The sequence below is a fragment of the Cebus imitator genome, unplaced genomic scaffold (genome assembly GCF_001604975.1).
Source record: "Cebus imitator isolate Cc_AM_T3 unplaced genomic scaffold, Cebus_imitator-1.0 Scaffold88, whole genome shotgun sequence".
NCBI lineage: Eukaryota > Metazoa > Chordata > Mammalia > Primates > Cebidae > Cebus > Cebus imitator.
Genome location: NW_016107403.1, coordinates 4,197,569 through 4,213,360, shown reverse-complemented (window position 1 = coordinate 4,213,360; position 15,792 = coordinate 4,197,569). Strand labels below are relative to the sequence as shown.

At 36.2% G+C, this 15,792-nt stretch overlaps 1 long non-coding RNA gene across 1 annotated transcript in view; it reads right to left on the bottom strand.

Annotated features, from left to right (window-relative positions):
- Nucleotides 1–7,090: 7,090 nt before the first annotated feature.
- LOC119472184 overlaps nucleotides 7,091–15,792 on the bottom strand; it is a 61,477-nt gene continuing 52,775 nt past the window's right edge. The window contains exons 2-3 of the long non-coding RNA XR_005201298.1: nucleotides 12,171–12,260; nucleotides 7,091–7,196 (exon numbers count right to left, since the gene is read on the bottom strand). This is a non-coding gene — a long non-coding RNA (uncharacterized LOC119472184). The remainder of the gene's footprint in view (nucleotides 7,197–12,170; nucleotides 12,261–15,792) is intronic.

The window sequence follows — 15,792 nt, the reverse complement described above, 5'->3', positions numbered from 1 at the left end:
CCAGGCTGGAGTACAGTGGTGTGATCTTGGCTCACCACTGCAACCTCCACCTCCCAGGTTCAAGCAATTCTCCTGCCTCAGCCTTCCAAGTAGCTGGGATTATAGGCACATGCCACCACACCTGGCTAAATTTTGTACTTTTTAGCAGAGATGGGGTTTCACCATGTTGGCCAGGCTGGTCTTGAAACTCCTGACCTCAAGTGAACCACCCGTCTCAGTCTCCCAAAGTGCTGGGATTACAGGCATGAGCCACCGCACGCTGTCTGTTGTATTTACTATTCATTTTTCTAAATCCCTTTACCAGAATATCAATTGTATAAAATAAATTTTTTTCTTCACTTAGGATAGATTTTTAACCCTTAAACTATGCATGTTATATTGTAGACATTCAGTAAATGTTTACTTATTAAATAAAAAAGCACATGCACACCTTTTAAAAATCAAATACTACAGAAACTGTTAGTAAAAAAATTTGAAGGGAGAACGACATTATCTACCTCTTGCCCCACTCATTTTATTCCTGGTTTTATTTGCAGATACAATTATGTGTTCTTCTATTAGTTAAAATCATGTCACTAAAAAAAAAAAAAAAACTACCAATAGTATAGTTACATATCCATTATAAATGTCACATATTAATGCTCATTATAGAAGAAAAGAATTTGATTTTACTTACACTCTCCAGTTTCAATTTTTTTTCTGTATTCTGTTTGTTGAATGTTAAAGCATAAATTTTAGAGTTTAAATAAAATTTTACATCATATACTTAAATCTCAACTTTTGTCCAATCAAATTTCTATAGTATATCAAATTACTACTATATAAGGTTCCATTTTCTTCACTTCTCTTCTTCCACCTCCCAATGTTCATGAGCTATACTTTTCATTGACATTGTCAAGGTTATAATATGTACATGCTCATTTGCAATCATAAGTATGCCGTCTGTGTTTTGCCTATAAGGTAACTGCAGATGATAAAGCCTAGTGTAAAAACTTAATAATCCAATGTTTGTTTACAACAGAGTGGTAGTCTAGATTCTAGCAAAGATATTTCCCTGTAAGTAAATATAATCTTTCATTAGGTGTCTTTCTTTTTATATCTTGCTGAGTCGAAATAAAGTGAATGATTTTTCAATGCCCAAAATGATGTTAAGATAGGAAATTAAAGTAGAAAGCTAAAATTAGAAAGCTGGAAGTTATGTAAATAACAAGCTGGCTTTCACCCTGATAAGTCTTGCCCAGCACTGGAGTCTTTAGACTTCTCTTTTGATGGCTGCCTGAGGCACAGGGATAAAATAAAGCCTGTAGCCAATATAAAATGAAATGTCTAAACAGAAAATCCCCATATAAAACTAGGTTAAAACCTCAATATAAAGGTATAAAAGAACTAATTTTCCTCTGTAGAGGAGTCATCAAACAGACTTGCTTGAATAATATCATGGGACAATTCTTAAACAGAATCTCAGTTGCATGTAGATTTGTGCTTAAAAGTTCACACTATTTATATGGTCTTGAAAACCTCAACTCTAACATTAGTATAAGGTATTCACAAAGTGATCATTGCTCCAGAGTTGAAAGAAGCCAATGCAAATCCTTTCTGGAAGAACCTACTTTCATCTCTGGTGTCTAGTATAAGGGGAAAAACAGGGAATTGAGATCAGGTAAGCTTATTCGTAGCATCTCTGCCATTCTTACTTACCTGAGTGACAGGTATATGAGTCCTCACAGAGAGATAGTACACTGTGCATAAAAGTTTTGGCCAGGAGCAGTGTTTCACGCCTGCAATCTCAGCACTGTGAGAGGCCGAGGTGGGCAGATCACGAGGTCAAGAGATTGAGACCATCCTGGCCAATATGGTGAAACCCCGTCCCTACTAAAAATACAAAAGTAAGCTGGGCATGGTGGCACATACCTGTAGTCCCAGCTACTCAGGAAACGGAGGCAGGAGAATCTCTTGAACCCAGGAGGCGGAAGTTTCAGTGAGCCAAGATCGCCCTACTGCACTCCAGCCTGGTGAAAGAGCGAGACTTCATCTAAAAAAAAAAAAAAAGTTTTATAATATTGTGGACAAATAATTCGTTGTTTTTAACCAAAACTAATGCCTCACATTTATACTATTAATAATGAAATGTTAATAAGAGCTAATATTTACGGAGTGTATCACGTGATCTTCATGTTGTGATAACACTTTTTATGAATTATTTTAAAATGTCTGAAAACAATCTTTTATAATAAGCATACTAGTTTACAGATTATAGAGAAATTAAACACTGGCTTAAGGCCACACAAGTAGTTTATGGTAGAGTCAGGATTTCTATCTTTATTATGAATTAGTAAGAACAAGATATATAATGGAATTATGTTTCCTCCTGCCTGGGTCCAGTGTCAGAACACCTGCTCTATTCAAGAATAATGATAATGGTGGCAATGTCAAATGAATCATCTTTCTTGAAGCTCTCTTACTTATTCTAAAACTTTCAGTGGGCTTCAGGCTTTGATTTGTACGTTTCACATTTGATTTAAATTTTCATGTATTTTACCTGATAAAAATGATTGCAAATAAGAAATTTTTTAAAATACAGAGACCAAAAATATCATGAAGGTAAGGTGTGGGCAAAATTTAAGAGTGTGACAGGAAAATGGAATGGAAATAGTGCTTTCTCTTGAGCCCATGTTGCCATGGGTATTTTGCTATGTGTTTTGTTTTTTTTGTTTCACTTTAGCATCAGTAAGAATATGAATTATTTATCCACTATTGCTTTCTTACTCTCATCTTCTGATTCCAGAATCAGCTTACCTAAAATACAGAATTGTTACAAGAAACAGGTGTGTTAGCAAGTTATCTTGATGATAAAAGTGCTTTGGCAAGTACCATCATGAATACAATCAGATTAGGCAATGTTCTTCTGTTCATTATCCCAGTCATAGACTTAATTTTTATATCATTAGCATCTTAGTCATCTTTATTTTATTAAGCATATTAATGTCCCAGAGCTAAAATGCAATGCCCCTTATCCTTTTTTATTATCACATAGCTCCATAAAATTTAAGTCTCCTACAGTCCTAAAAATGTTTTACTCACATAATTGGGGTCACTTTGCTATGGTATTAAAACATTCTTAGAGACAAAGGTCGCTTCAGCAAGAATTTTTTTTAAGCACCGTATTGATATTTTGAGGTGTTCAAATACGCAGAAGCCGTAAGCACCCCTCTTTGGTTCACGATTTGTAGGTAGGAAAAGATGGTATGTTGACATAATATAACAGACTTCCATAGGACAGTAAATAAAAAATTAGTTAGGATTTTAATAACTTTGATGGTTTTAAAACTTGGCTGAAGATTCTTAGACACTTTATAGCAAAATTAGGAAGTTAATTTTCCTTCTCTTCAATATGATCCAGCTTTCATGATTTCCTTTAAATGAACCGAATATGTCAGGAGTGATGCTGCATGAGTCTAAGTCTTTAGAGATGACACATCTATCCTGTTTCTCACTTCCTGTACAGGCACCTTTTGATCCCTGAGCTACTATGTAAAAGTTTGGCTACCCTGAAGCCAGTGTAATGGAGACATGTGAAGAAACACCTAGAAACAGAAAGCTATGACCAACGAGCACCAACTATTTCAAGAGTGACTTGAGACTTCCTTGCTCAACTCCAGAGCTGTGAGTGTATGAGCATTCGGATAACTCTATCCCAGCTCCAATTCTGCTACAGCCTCATAAGAGACATTAAGGAGAACCATTGAGCTGAGTTCAGTCAATGTCTAGAACCATGAGAGGGAATAATATAGTGATTATTTTTGTTTTAAACCACTAAATTTGGTAATTTGCTCTGCCACAAGAGATCATCAATTATTCAACTCAGCAATTATAGACACTCAGGAAACAGCATGGTAATTATGGGCAAAAGATATCTAGTAATTATGGGCAAAAGATATCTGCTTACTACAGATAGAAAGCCAGTGAAATAAAGCATCTGTATTGAAAGCACAGACAGTTTCAATACAGATGCTTTATTTCACTTGCTTTCTATCTGTAGTAACGATAAAACAACATTTATTCAGAATGTCTGATAATTTGAACTGCTGAGAGTAATTAGTAATCTATTAACTATATAGATAATAAATTTTAGAAGATTTATAATTTGATTATAACATTTTTGCTCTGAAGCATTTTAGGATATTTTGAGTCATTCAAATACATATTGCTGTTATTATACATTTAAAAGGCTCATGTGATTTGACTCCAAAGTATATCCAAAGGATAGATAGAGTATACCTGTATATCTTAATGTAAAGAACAGAAACATATGATGTAGTGACTCAATTAACAATGCTGAGTTAATAAGAAATCAATGAAATTATTTGTGCTCTTCAATTTTTAAAGTATTTTAGGAGTTTTCCAGATGCTGTTACACACACTGTCTTATTTAATCCTTACGATAACTCTATGAGACATGTACTATTATTCCCAATTTGTACTTTAATAAATGAAGGCTCAAATAACTTAAACATTAAACCCAAATTGACATAGGTAGTAAATTACAAACCAATACTCTGAACCAGAGCTCCTGATCCTCAACCCAGCATTCTCTCCAATATATCAAAATTATTTCTCCTAATCCGTTTTTTAAAAATCCAGTAGATACCCCAGAAGTTGTTGTTTAAAACAAATCCAATGAAGTCTATGATGTTCTGTGTGTGTAATATTTATGTATATAAATATGCATATGTGTATAATATATAGTATATAGTTGTATAGTCCTGCATTTCATAATGTTTTGGTCAGTAACGAACTATGTATAGGATGGTGGTTCTATAAGATTATAATGGAGTCAAAAAATTTCTATCACCTAGTGACATCATAGGTATCATAATGTAGCACAATGCACTACTCACATTATTGTGATATTTATGTAAACAAATCTACTTTTCTGCCAATATATAAAATTATAGCACATACAATTATATATAATCATAATGTTTTACAATGATAATCAACAACTATGTTACTGGTTTTTGTATTTATTATACTATACTTTTCAGTGCTTTTTTAGAGTTTTAGAGTATACTCCTTCTACCAGTGTAGAAAAAAGTAAACTGTAAAACAGCCTCAGGCTGGTCCTTTAGGAGGTATTCCAAAAAGTTGTTATCATACTAGATGACAGCTCCATGCATGCATGTTGTTGTCCCTGAAGACCTTCCAGAGGGACAAGATGTGGAGGTAGTAAGCCTTTAAAAGGAACAATAAAATATAACCAAAAGGAGTAATTTAAAAAAGGAAGTGATTAAAAAGGGAAAAATACATGTAGGAAATGAAAAAGAAGAACAGAAAAAAGCAGGGGTCCTGGAAGTGCAATTCGGCCGTGCAGACCTGCTCTGTAAACAGCTAGTGACAAGTGGCTTCTGTTTGAGAGGATTGATGGCTCAGGGATGGGCCTCTGGGAGCCAAGGAACCTGCCGGAGTTTACTATCATGACAGAGCTGTTTCTTCTCCGCAGCCCAACAGCTATGTCTCCTCAGTAGCTTGTCACATCCTCTCACAGCTTCAACTGCTATGTCTGAGACTCTAGGTCCAAGAATCTCCAGTTTTCCTTAAGAACAAGCTTATGGGGAAAAAGATATAGAGTATTTTTTTTTATTCTACCAAACCTAATTACTTTCCAAAATACCCAAAATATTTTTTCAATATGTTACTTTCTGAAGGTAATATTATGAAACCTAAACTGAAAAATAAGCTCATCAGAGGGATTTTTCCTTTTCTTCCCCTAAAACACACAAGTATGTGGATTGAAGGGAAGTGCTGCTACATAAACAGAATTCAGAGGGAAGCGTGTGTGAAGAATGTTTTTGGAGCCTTAAATGTTTCAGAAAATATAATGTTGGGTTAAGGTGCTGATTTGGGAAACACTTAAGTAGCAAGCCCATTTCCCATTCTGGGTGATCTCAGAGCCTTTTGTAGACCTGAACCTCTTACCGTGGTGAAAAATAAGTGATTTACTTGAAGGTCAAGTTTCTGAAAAGAAGAGACTCAGCCTGGCTCTTCTTGGTTCTTCTCATGGGCACAAACCCCATTCTGGCAGCACCTTCATTTAACAGGCTGCATGGAGGACTGGAAAGCTGATTGGTTACTGGAATTTTACTCTATCTCCGCATGTAATTATAACTGCTGGGTTAAAGGGCTAATGTTAGCACTAATTAAAGATGCCAAGATGCCTTTCTTAAAGCCTTTCTCTTAAGAGTTCATAAATGTCCAGGGGAAAAAAAAAAAAATCACAGCGGCCAAGCCTGTGGCTCACGCCTGTACTGTGTTCCTAGCACTTTGGGAGGCTGAGGTGGGTGATCATCTGAGGTTAGGAGTTAGAGACCAGCCTAACCAACATGGTGAAACCCTGTCTTTACTAAAAAGACAAAAATTAGCCTGGCATGGTGGCACACACCTATAATCTCACCTACTTGGGAGGCTGAAACAGGAGAATCACTTGAACCTGGGAGTCGGAGGTTTCAGTGAGCTGAGATCGCGCCATTGCACTCCAGCCTGAGCAACAGGAGTAAAACTCTATCTCAAAAAAAAAAAAAAGAAAAAGACAAGTAGTTTTTGAAATTACTGTGTGCATAAAGCATTACTCTATCACTGAGTGACTTCCTTGACTGTCCTATATATCGTGCTTAGCAATGTGCTAGCTTTGAGGAAGAAGCGCTTGAGTCTTAATTTCTACTTTGTATCTCATTTGCATGTCCCACTAAAATCTTTCTACTCCCCCACTCACCTTCTGCCCTGCTTTCATTTAGGAGCTCTCCTATACCACAGTCAGCAGTGAAGGCCTCTCTGTTCTTAGCCTGGTTTACAAGTTTGTCTTTGTTGAGAAAAACCACTCTACAGCCTGTGTTCTGATTACTTCACTAATCACTTGATTCCTAACCAACAGTCAAATTTGTCAAAAAAAGTTTGAGGGCCTGAAGAAATTAGTGGGTGGCTGTTCATCATACTATATTTAACTTTTGCTGATATCTGCTCAATCCTGCTTTCTCCTTGGAACAGTATAAACCTCAGCTCATTAATTCCTGGTGCCCTTTGTGCTTACCTGCCTCACATTGATTATGGAAGTTCCTTCTAGCCTCAATCCACTTCTCTAGTGAGATGGCATTTATCAGCTTAGAGGTTGGCATCATGACCTAGGTTTCAGTTGAATCAGCCTGAGAAAATAGCTAGTATCTGGTTAATATTAATAAGATTAAAAGGTTTAATAGTAATATTAATATTGGAAGATTTAATAGTAATATTAACATTGGAAGATTTATTTTCAAGGTGGTTGAGTAGAGATATTAGACACCAGTTTTCTTTAGAAAAGAAAAACCAAAGTTTTAGGTAAATAAATGAAATACAATATTAAGAGGAGAGTGCTGGAACCTAGAAGAGAATTCACGGAAAGAAGGTGGGACAGAGAAAAAGCACAACAGCAAAAGCATGGTAGAGATGGGCTAAGAAACAAAGGGACTTGACATTTTGTCAAAGGGTAGGTGGCAGTCATCTTCTTGGCTTTGCTTACCCCTGCAGTAGTCTACTGGTATCCAAACTGTGGGAGAGCTCTTCCACCCCCACAAATCCAAACACTGGAGGTAGTGATTTGGGGAATACTTCAGGACAGACCACCAGCATGCAGAGATTCATTCACCCTTCCCACAGACCTGAGCTGGAGTGTATCAGTGGGATAGTGTTTTCACCCCAGAGAACCTCAACCCTTGTGTCTCCACTTTATCAAAGCCCCCATAAATATTTCCTAGCACCCACCCATTGTGGCAGTCACACAGGGAAGCTGCAGGATTCCCAGTGGTCTAGCCCTTGTGAAGTGCAGCTCCCAAGGGAAGGGAAAGTACAGCACCCAAAGGGGACAACCTTTGGGACAAAGGAGAAAAAAGCATGCAGTTTTCTGTGTCTGAGAGTTCCCAAAATACATTATAGTCATATCCTCAAAGGGAAAATAAAATCCATCCAAATAAAGTACGTTTTAAAATAATAAGGAGAGACAGTTTATCCACAAGAAAAGGAAGCAGAAAGGCAATTCTGGAAGTATGAAAAAATAGTGTTGCAGCATCCTCAAAAATATCACATTCACTCTCTAGCAATGGATCTTAACAAAAATGAAATCTTTGAAATACTAGATAAAGAATCCAAAATATCGATTTTAAAGAAACTCCATGAGACGCAGGTGAAATTTGAAAACTAATACAAAGAAACTAGAAAAATAATTCAGATCATGAATGAAAAGCTTATCAAAGAGATGTGAAAAAAAGTACTTTTGGAGATCAAAAATTTATTGAAGGAATTAAAAATACAGTCAAAAACATTAATAGTCTATTAATAAATAGTCTAGTATTAGGTCAAGCAGAAGAAAGAATCTTAGAGCTTAAAAATAGGTCCTTCAAATTAACCAACAGACAAAAATAAAGAAAAAAGAAGGTTAATATATAACAGAGCCTTCAAGAAGTACGAAAATATGTAAAATGTCCAAACCTATGATTCATATGTATTTCTGAGGGAGAAAAAAAGTAAAACTTTGGAAATTATTTAAGGAAATAATTGAAGAAAAGTTTCTTTGTCTTGCTAGAAAGCCAGACGTCCAGATATGAGAAACTCAGAGAACTCCAGGAAGATATGTTGCAAAAAGGACTTCACCAAGGCATGTATTCACCAGACTATCTAAAGTTAACATGAAGGAAAATATATATGCACCTAACACCAGAGCACCCAGATTCATAAAATAATTACTACTAGATCTAAGAAAAGAGGGAGACAGCAATACAAGAAAAGTGGAGGAATTCAAAACCTCATTAACAGCACTACACAGATCATCAGGAAAGAAAATTAACAAAGAAACCTTAGACTTAAATAGGAATTTATACCAAACAGATATTTACAGAACATTCTACCTCAAAACTGTAGAATATAAATCCTTCTCATTAGTGAAATAGAACATTTTCCAAGATAGCCCAGAATATGTTTTGGCTGTGTCCTCACCAAATCCTAACTTGTATTGTAATAATCCCCACATGTCAAGGATGAGCCAGGTGGAGATCATTGAATCATGGGGGCGATTTCCCTCATACTGTTCTCCTGGTAGTGAATAAGTCTCAGGATATCTGATGGTTTTATAAAGGGCCGTTCCTCTGCACAAGCTCTCTTGCCTACCACCATGTAAGACATCCCATTGATTTTCCTTTGCCTTCTGCCATAAGTGTGAGACCTCCCCAGCTGTGTAGAACTGTGATTCCATTAATCCTCTTTCTTTTATAAATTATCCAGTCTTTATTAGAAGTACGTCTTTATTGGCAGTGTGAGAACACACTAACATAAGTCATATGTTAGACCACAAAAAATGTCTCAGTAAATTTTTAAAAATCAAAATTATATTAAGTCCATTCTTGGACCAGAATGGAATAAAACTAGAAATTAATCCCAAGAGGAACTCCTAAAACTAAAAGAATACATGAAAATTAAACCACCTGCTCCTGAATGATCTTTAGGTCAACAATAGAATTAAAATAAAAATTTTAAAAATTATTCAAATGGAAATAAAATAGAGACGACACATCAACATCTCTGGGAGACAGCAGAAGCAATGCAAAGAGGGAATTTTATAGCGTTAAATGCCTACATAAATAATATAGAAAGATTACAAACTAACAACCTAATGTTGTATCTCAAATAGCTAGAGACACAAGAACATACCAGCCCCAAAACTAGCATAAGAAAAGAAATAAAGATCAGAGCAGAACTAAATGAAATAGTGACAAAAAAAAAAAAAAAAAAAAAAAAAAAAAAAAAAAAAAAAAAAAAAAAAAAAAAAAAAAAAAAAAAAAAAGAACTAAGGACCAATTAAATGCAAATTTGGCTCTATGTAAAGATAAATAAAACTGAGATTCTGCTGGCTATACTAACAAAGAAAAGTAGAGAGAAGATTCGACAAGTATAATCAGATATGAAAAAGGAGACACTGCAACTGTTACCAAAGAAATACAAAAAATCATGAGTGACTACTATATAAATATCTTTATGCTCACAAGCTAGAAAACCTAGAGGAAATGGATAAATTCCTAGGAAACCTACAATATCCCAGGATTGAACCAGGAAGAAATAGAAATCTTAACTAGTAATTAAAAATCTCACAAGAAAAAGTCCAAGACCAGATGGATTTACAGCTGATTTCTATGAAACATTCAAAGAAAAATTGGTACCAATCAAAGCAAAATTCTTTCAAAAAATCCAGGAGGAGGAAATCTTCCCTAACTCATTCTATGAGGCTTGTATCATCCTGATACCAAAGCCAGGAAAGGACACAGCAAACAAAGACTAATTTTTTTTTATTTTTAGTAGAGACAGGGTTTCACCATGTTGGCCACGCTGTTCTCAAACTCCTGATCTCAGGTGATCTGCCCACCTCAGCCTCCCAAAGTGCAGTGATTACAGGTGTGAGCCACCGTGCCTGGCCTTTATTTCTCAATTTTTAAGACCTCTGTATGAATTAGGAAGATTAGCCCTTTATCATGTAAATTGCATATATTTCCTCCCAATATGTGGTTTGTTCTTTTACTTATTTTTTTGTTTTTATCATAAAAATATCATTTTTTTAATTTTATTAAGTACAAGAGTCTGATTTGCCAATCTTATCTTTAATTGGATCTGGATTTTGAGTCATAGTTCAAGTAACTGCCATTCCTAAATTATAGAAAAACTCACCATCTTTTCTTCTAGTACTTGGTTACTTTCATTTTTACATTTAAATATCTGATCAGTTTAGGATTATCCTAGTCTATGGTATGAAGTATTGAACTCGATAATCTTTTTCAAATGGTATCTATTTTACCCAACCCCGTTATTAAAATTCCCTTTTCTGCCCAATTAGTTGAGATATCATCTTTACCATATTCAAAATGTCCATGACTTTTTATTTTATTTGGCTTCCCTGTTCATCAATGCATTCTCAGCACCACTGCTTTACACAAAGAAGCCTCATGGACTGTGTTAATAACAGTAGGACTACTACTCTCTTGTTGCTCTTCTCTTTTGGGTTTACTTAATTATTCTGAATTGTTCATTTTTTCATATACAATTTAAATAAATATCAAATCCAAGCATAAGATAAACTTTAATATGAAATTCATATATTAACTTGGGAAAAATGACATCTTTATGATATTGAATAGTCAAGTAAGAGTAAGCAAAGGCTCTTGATTTGTTCAAGTTTTTGTTCAAAATATTCAGAGATCTTTGAAAATATAAACATAAACAAATAATAGCAACATTTTTAGCTGATTAGCTATAAGTTTTAGCGCTTGATGCTTTATACATATTCATTTAAGAGCAGATATAAATATCAAAAACTTATTAAAATATGTTAGAACTTATGTAGTCTCCAGGTTATGATCATGGAATAATTTCAGTTTCTTCCTTTGTGTCAAATATGTGTCAATAGATGTGACTATTTTTACTGCAACAGCTATTACATCTACTGGAGGACCAGATGGATTACAACCATGTGTTGCTTAATAACCAGGATATATTTTGAGAAATGCGTCATTAGGCACTTTCACCATTGTGTGACCATCATAGATTGTTGTAACACAAATCTAGATGCTATGGCCTACTATGCACCTTGGCTATATGGCAGAACCTATCATTGCTTATGGGCTACAAACCTGAATAGTATGTTACTGTTCTGAATACTGCAGTCAAATGTAACACAATGGTAAGTATTTCTGTATCTACACATAGAAAATGCACAGAAAGATATGGTATTTTAATCATATGGGACTTCCATGGTATATACAGTTTGTCATTGATTTAAACATCATTATATAGCTAATAACTATATTACATATATGAGAGGAAAAAATAAGGATATGAGACATTTACAAAGAAAGCAAAGAAAACAAACTATAAAAACTCAAACTTCTGCACTTTTTTTCATTTTAGCTAATATGCAAAGTTGGAAAAAATATATCTTCTTTCTTTATCAGATAACATTTCACTTAACTGAACATTTCTCAAAGGCAACTTTCAAAAAATCCAGTTTTTCTTCAAAGTTTTAGAGAGCTATCTTAAAGAAGGCATCTAGAAAGTAAAAACTCATGCTATACACAATTTGATATTTTTAAAAGGAAGAGAATTACCTGACATGGAATTGGGTTCACTTAATTTCTTCATCCTTATTTCCCTCCCAGAATTCTATTTCCTTCCTTTGCTCCTCAGGAGTGGAAGCCCTAGGATTTTATCAAAAAAAAAAAAAAAAAAAAAAAGCGTTATTTAATTTTTTCAAAAAACACAGACAGAAATAAGTGGCAATATGTGTATCTCAAGGAAGTTTTAAATTTTTTTAAAAAATTTCAACTGGAATTCACTGTTAATAAGTTTCTACATACTGTAGATCTGTAGCTGCACTGAAGAGTGTAAACTATTTTTAGGTCTGAACGTTTGTAGTACAAATTTTATTAGACGGCAACTCAAAATAATGTTCAAGAACCATATTGCAAATATAATCATTTCATTCTTGATTTTTGAACTTTTTCTTGACAGCCTACCAGGGTTTTGTTTGGCATAAAAAAGTACTATCTGGAATCCAGAGATAGAGAACACATTAAAATACCTCCCTGACATGATCAGTTTACAGCCTCCACATTAACTGCAGAAAAACAGGGTTGCATGGTACAGATGAAAATTTCAGCAGTGGCTTGTCTACCTAGAGGAATGGTTGGCCGAATCCTGAAATTATCATAATGTCCTTAATGCTTTCATGTATTCATCCTATAGGCTACTGATTCAATCATAATTATACATAACCGGGTTCTATGGTAATTTCTCCTGAATTAGATGATATGGAGACAAGAAGAAGATCAAGAGGGCATTAAAAGAATCTACTGCAATGAATAGATATAAATCAATTCTGCATTGAGGAAAACACATAATAAAAACATTGCTTCTCACAATGTCTACATTTTAATAAATATCAAAGTGTATGCAAATTATTTGTTCTCTGAAGAAGTAAAGTTTTACCTAGAAATTCTGCATTAATAATAGCCATTTTGACTGGTGTGAGATGGTGTCTCATTGTGGTTTTGATTTGCATTTCTCTCATGATTAGTGATGTTAGGTAACACTTATGCACTGTTAGTGAGAATGTAAAATAGTTCAGCCATTGTGCAAATTAGTTTGGTGATTTCTCAAACAACTTAGAATAGAATTATCTCAAGATGGCTGAATAGAAACAGCTCTGTTCCTAGTGCAGTTCCCAGCAAAAGCAACACAGAGGGTTAGTGATCAATGCATTTCCAAACGAGGTATCAGGTACATCTCAATGGGGCTGTTTACACAGTGGGTTTAGCCCAAGAAGAGTAAGCCAAGGCAAGGTAGGCCACTGCTTCACCCTGGAAGTGCAATCCCCAGAGGACCCCCCTCCATACCCAGTGGAGGCCATCAGGGACTTTTCCATCCACTCCAGCACTCCAGTTCAGATACTGTGCTTCTCCTGCAGTTTTTACCACCCACAGACCAGGAGGTTCTGGGGCCAAAAAAGCACCATGAAGTTTCCAGCATGACTGTTTCAGCTGGCGCCATGGGTGTCTGCACAAAAACACAAATCTGGGCAGTGATTTCAACTGGTGACTGGAATGCCTGGGAGACAGAGATGCCCATTCAACTGAAAAAGAGGGAGCTGAAACAGGAAGCCAGGTGATCTGGCTTGGTGGGTCCCACCCCCACAAAAACCAGCAATCTGAAATGCTCTGGATTGAGAGTTTCATAGCAAGCACAGGGGGACCTGGGATGGTCCAGCTAGATATGGGGAAGGGCGTCCACCATTACCAAGGCAGTCCGCTACTACCAAGGCAGTCTGCCATTACTGAGGCAGTCCACATTACTGAGGAAGTCTGCAATTACTGACGCAGACTGCCATTACCAAGGCAGTTCTAACTGTACCTCTGTAAAGAAAACTGCAAGGAAGTTTATACAGCAGCTGGGCAGAGCCCACAGCAGCTCAGCAATGCCTCTGCTGCCAGATTGTGACTAGACTACCTCCTGGCCAGGCAGGCAACTCTGAAAAAAGGCAGCAGCATGTCAGGAACTTACAAATAAAGCTCCACCTCCCCAGGAGAGAGCACCTGGGAAAAAGAGGCAGTTATGAGTTCTGCGGCAGCAGACTTAAACGTACATGCCCAGCAGCTCTGATTGAAACAATGGAGCTTCCAGCACAGCACCTGAGCTCTGATAAGGGACATACTGTCTCCTCCAGTGGCTCCCCAACCCCCATATATCCAAAGAGGCACCTCATAAAGGAGAGCTCTGGCTGACATCTAGTGGATATCCTTCTGGGGTGAAGATAACAGAAGAAATTGGAAGCAACCCTTACTGTTCTGCAGCCCCCACAGGTGATTCCCAGGCAAGCTGGGTCTGGAGTGGACCTCCAGCAATCTTGCAGCAGAGGGGCCTTTTAAAAGGAAAACTAAAGAACAGAAAGAAATAGCTTTATAGAAATACCCGATCCAAAAGTCATCAACTACAAAGACCAAAGGTAGATAAATCCATGAAGATGGGAAGAAATCATTGCAAAAAAATGAAAACACCAAAATCCAGAACACCTCTCCTCCTCCAAGGGATCACAGCTTCTCACCAGCAAGGGACAAAACTGTGTAGAGAATGAGTCTGATGAATTGACAGAAGCAGGCTTCAGAAGGTGGGCAATAACAAACTTCTCTGAGCTAAAAGAACATGTTCTAACTCAATGCAAAGAAACTAATAACCTTGAAAAAAGGTTTGATGAAATGTTAATGAGAATAAACAGCGAGAATAATATAAACGTCTTGATGGAGTTGAAAAACACAATACAAGAACTTTGCGAAGCATACGTAAGTTTCAATAGCCAAATCAATCAAGTAGAAGAAAGGATATTAGAGACTGAAGATCAACTCAATGAAATAAAATGACAAGGCAAGATTAGAGGAAAAAGAGTGAAAAGAAATGAACAAAGCCTCCAGGAAATATGGGATTATGTGAAAAGACCTAATCTATGTTTGATAGGTTCACGTGAATGTGATGGGAAGAATGAATCTAGCTGAAAAACACTCTTCAGGATATTATCCAAGAGAACATCCCCAATCTAGCAAGGCTGGCCAACATTCAAGTCCAGGAAATACAGAGAACACCACAAAGCTATTTCTCAAGAAGAACAACACCAAGGCACATAATCGTCAGATTCACCAGGGTTGAAATGAAGGAAAAAATGCTAAGGGCAGCCAGAGAGAAAGATTGAGTTACCCACAGAGGAAAGCCCATCAGACTCACAGCAGATCTCTTGGCAGAAACCCTACAAGCCAGAAGGTAGTGGTGGCCAATATTCAGTATCTTTAAAGGAAAGAACTTTCAGCCTAGGATTTCATATCCAGCCAAACTAAGCTTCATAAGCAAAGGAGAAATAAAATCCCTTATGAACAAGCAATTGCTGAGAGATTTCATGATCACCAGGTCTGCCTTACAAAAGCTCCTGAAAGAAGCACTAAACATAGAAAGGAACAACCAGTATCAGCCACTCCAAAAACGTACCAATTGTAAAGAGCATCAACACAATGAAGAAAAATGCATCAACTAAAAGGCAAAACAACCATCTAGCATCAAAATGGCAGGTCAAATTCACACATAACAATATTAACCTTAAATGTAAATGTGCCAAATGCTCCAATCAAAAGACACAGGCTGACAAATTGGATAAAAAGTCAAGATCCATTGATGTGCTGTATTCAGGAA